General features: G+C 39.1%; 1 non-coding gene across 1 annotated transcript; it reads right to left on the bottom strand.

The window, feature by feature from the left end:
- Nucleotides 1-1,170: 1,170 nt before the first annotated feature.
- LOC127741852 (small nucleolar RNA R71) lies at nucleotides 1,171-1,277 on the bottom strand. Its single transcript, XR_008003057.1, has one exon. It is a non-coding gene; the product is annotated as a small nucleolar RNA R71 (small nucleolar RNA).
- Between the last annotated feature and the right edge of the window lie 2,545 nt (nucleotides 1,278-3,822).

Genomic DNA, 3,822 nt, shown 5'->3' with positions numbered 1-3,822 from the left:
GAAGTTTGTTACTTTCTTGTTAAGAAAGGTTCAATCTTTAAATTCTAGAATCATATCTTTTTGTTTCTTGTTAGTCAAGATCAAATTTTAATTTTAAAAATCAAATCTTTTCCAAAATATCTTTTTTCAATCATATCTTTTCAAAATATCTTTTTCAAATCATATCTTTTTCAAAATCAATTTCAAAAATCTTTTCTAACTTCTTATCTTTTCAAAATTGATTTTCAAATCTTTTTCAATTAACTTTTTGTTTGTTTCTTATCTTTTTCAAAACCACCTAACTACTTTTCTCTCTCTAATTTTCAAAAATTCCTTCCTCTTTTTCAAAATTCTTTTTAATTAACTAATTGTTTTAAATTTTTAATTTTAATTCTATTTCTTCCCTTAATTTTCGAAAATCACTAACCATTTTTCAAAAACAATTTTCAAAATTCTCTCCCTCTCATCTTCTTCGATTTATTTATTCATTTACTAATACTTCTTTTCATCTCAAAAATTCGAACCCTCTTCTCTCTTCTGTGTTCGATTTTTTCTTTTATTTCCTCTATTCTCCTCTTTTTCTACTCACATAAAGGAATCTCTATACTGTGACACAGAGGATTCCTCTTCTCTCTTTGTTTTCTTCTCTTTCATATGAGTAGGAACAAGAAAAAAGACATTCTTGTTGAAGCTGATCCTGAACCTGAAAGGACCTTGAAGAGGAAGCTAAGAGCAGCTAAAGCACAGTAATCTGAAGAGGACCTAACTGAAATTTTTGAACAGGAAAAGGATATGGCAGCCGAACCCAACAACAACAATGCAAGGAAGATGCTTGGTGATTTTACTACACCAAATTCCAACTTACATGGAAGAAGCATCTCAATCCCTGCCATTGGAGCAAACAACTTTGAGCTAAAGCCTCAGTTAGTTTCTCTGATGCAACAGAACTGCAAGTTTCATGGACTTCCATCAGAAGATCCTTTTCAGTTCTTAACTGAATTCTTGCAGATCTGTGATACTGTTAAGACCAATGGGGTTGATCCCGAGGTCTACAGGCTTATGCTTTTCCCTTTTGCTGTAAGAGACAAAGCTAGAGTATGGTTGGACTCTCAACCTAAAGATAGCCTGAACTCTTGGGATAAGCTGGTCACGGCCTTCTTGGCCAAGTTCTTTCTTCCTCAAAAGCTAAGTAAGATTAGAGTGGATGTTCAAACCTTCAGACAGAAAGAAGGTGAATCCCTATATGAAGCTTGGGAGAGATACAAGCAACTAACCAAAAATTGTCCTTCTGACATGCTTTCAGAATGGACCATCCTGGTTATATTCTATGATGGTCTGTCTGAATTATCTAAGATGTCATTGGACCACTCTGCAGGTGGATCCATTCACCTAAAGAAAATGCCTGCAGAAGCTCAAGAACTCATTGACATGTACACCTCTGAGAGGAATCCTGTGAGTAATGGGATGCCTCAGAAGAGGAGAGTTCTTGAAATTGATACTCTAAATGCCATATTGGCTCAGAACAAAATATTGACTCAGCAAGTCAACATGATTTCTCAGAGTCTGAATGGATGGAAAAATGCTTCCAGCAGTACTTAAGAGGCATCTTCTGAAGAAGAAGCTTATGATACTGAGAACCCTACAATGGCAGAGGTAAATTACATGGGTGAATCCTATGGGAACACCTATAATTCCTTATAGAGAAACCATCCAAATTTCTCATGGAAGGATCAATAAAGGCCCCAACAAGGCTTTAATAATGGTGGAAGAAACAGGCTTAGCAATAGCAAGCCTTTTCCATCATCTTCTCAGCAATAGACAGAGAATTCTGAGCAGAACCCCTCTAACTTATCAAACATAGTCTCTGATCTATCTAAGGCCACTTTAAGTTTCATGAGTGAAACAAGGTCCTCCATTAGAAATTTGGAGGCACAAGTGGGCCAGCTGAGTAAGAAAATCACTGAAACCCCTCCTAGTACTCTCCCAAGCAATACAGAAGAGAATCCAAAAAGAGAGTGCAAGGCTATTGACATAATCACAATGGCCGAATCCAAATAGGAGAAGAAGGACGTGAATCCCAGTGAGGAAGACCTCCTGGGATGTCCTCTGAACAAAAAAGAGTTCCAAACTGAGGAACTAGAGACCATAGAGATTTCATTAAACCTCCTTTTATCATTGATGAGCTCTGAGAACTATTCTTCCTCTTAAGAGGATGAAGATGCAACTGAAGAGCAGGTTGCTCAATATCTAGGAGCCATCATGAAGCTAAAATGCCAAGTTGTTTGGTAATGAGACTTGGGAAGGTGAACCTCCCTTGCTCGTTAGTGAACTAGATACATGGGTTCAGTAAACTCTACCTCAAAAGAAACAAGATCCTGGTAAATTCTTGATATTCTGTACCATAGGCACCATGACCTTTAAGAAGGCTCTGTGTGACCTGGGGTCAGGTATAAATCTTATGCCACTCTCTGTAATGGAGAAGCTGGGGATCTTAGAGGTACAAGCTGCAAGAATCTCATTAGATATGGCAGACAAGTCAATAAAACAAGCTTATGGATTAGTAGAGGACGTGTTGGTAAAGGTTAAAGGCCTTTACATCCCTGCTGATTTCATAATCTTAGACACTGGAAAGGATGAAATTGAATCCATCATTCTTGGAAGATCTTCCTAGCCACAGCAGGAGCTGTGATTGATGTTGACAGAGGAGAGTTAGTCCTTCAATTAAATGGGGACTACCTTGTGTTTAAAGCTCAAGGTTGTCCTTCTGTAAACATGGAAAAGAGGCACGATAAGCTTCTCTCAATACAGAGTCAAACAAAGCCCCCACAATCAAACTCTAAGTTTGGTGTTAGGAGGCCACAACCAAACTCTAAGTTTGGTGTTGAATCCCCACATTCAAACTCTAAGTTTGGTATTGGGAGGTCCCAATAATGCTCTGAACATTTGTGAAGCTCCATGAGAGCTCACTGTCAAGCTAATGACATTAAAGAAGCACTTTTTGGGAGGCAACCCAATTTTTATTTATCTATATTTTTATTGTTTTTTATGTTTTATTAGGCTCATGATTATGTGGAGTTACAAAATAATTGCTAAAATTAAAAACAGAATAAAAAACAGCTGAAGAAATAGCACACCCTGGAGGAAGAGCTTACTGGCGTTTAAACGCCAGTAAGGAGCATCTGACTGGCGTTCAACACTAGAACAGAGCATGAATCTGGCGTTGAACTCCAGAAACAAGCAGCAGTCTGGCGTTTAAACGCCAGGATTGCACCCTGAGGAAAGCTGGCGTTTAACGCCAGCAACAAGCATCAGGCTGGTGTTAAATGCCAGAAACATGCTACATTTGGGCGTTTAATGCCAGAAACAAGCTTTAGTCTGGTGTTAAATGCCAGGATTGCATGCAGAGGGCATTTTACACGCCTAATTGGTGCAGGGATGATAAATTCTTGACACCTCAGGATCTGTGGACCACACAGGATCACCTCAGGATCTGTGGACCCTACAGGATCCCCACCTACTTCAATTCACCCTCTCTCTTCTTCACCCAATCCAATAACACTCTTCCCCATGCACCATTCACCAATCACCTCAATCTCTCTTTCCCATCACCTCTTCACCACTCACATCCATCCACTCTTCCCCATAAACCCCACCTACCTTCAAATTCAAAATCTCTTTCCCACCCAAACCCACCCTAAATGACTGAACCCTAACCCCTCTCCCTCCACTATATAAACCCCTCCACACTTCTTCATTTTCACACAACACAACCCTCTCTTCTCCCTCTTGGCCGAATACACATCTCTCTCTCTCTCCTCCATATCTTCTTCTTCTTCATCTATT

The sequence above is a fragment of the Arachis duranensis genome, chromosome 9 (assembly GCF_000817695.3).
Source record: "Arachis duranensis cultivar V14167 chromosome 9, aradu.V14167.gnm2.J7QH, whole genome shotgun sequence".
NCBI classification, from domain to species: Eukaryota; Viridiplantae; Streptophyta; class Magnoliopsida; order Fabales; family Fabaceae; genus Arachis; species Arachis duranensis.
The sequence above is the reverse complement of the archived record's forward strand: the minus strand, read 5'-3'. Positions and strand labels throughout refer to the sequence as shown.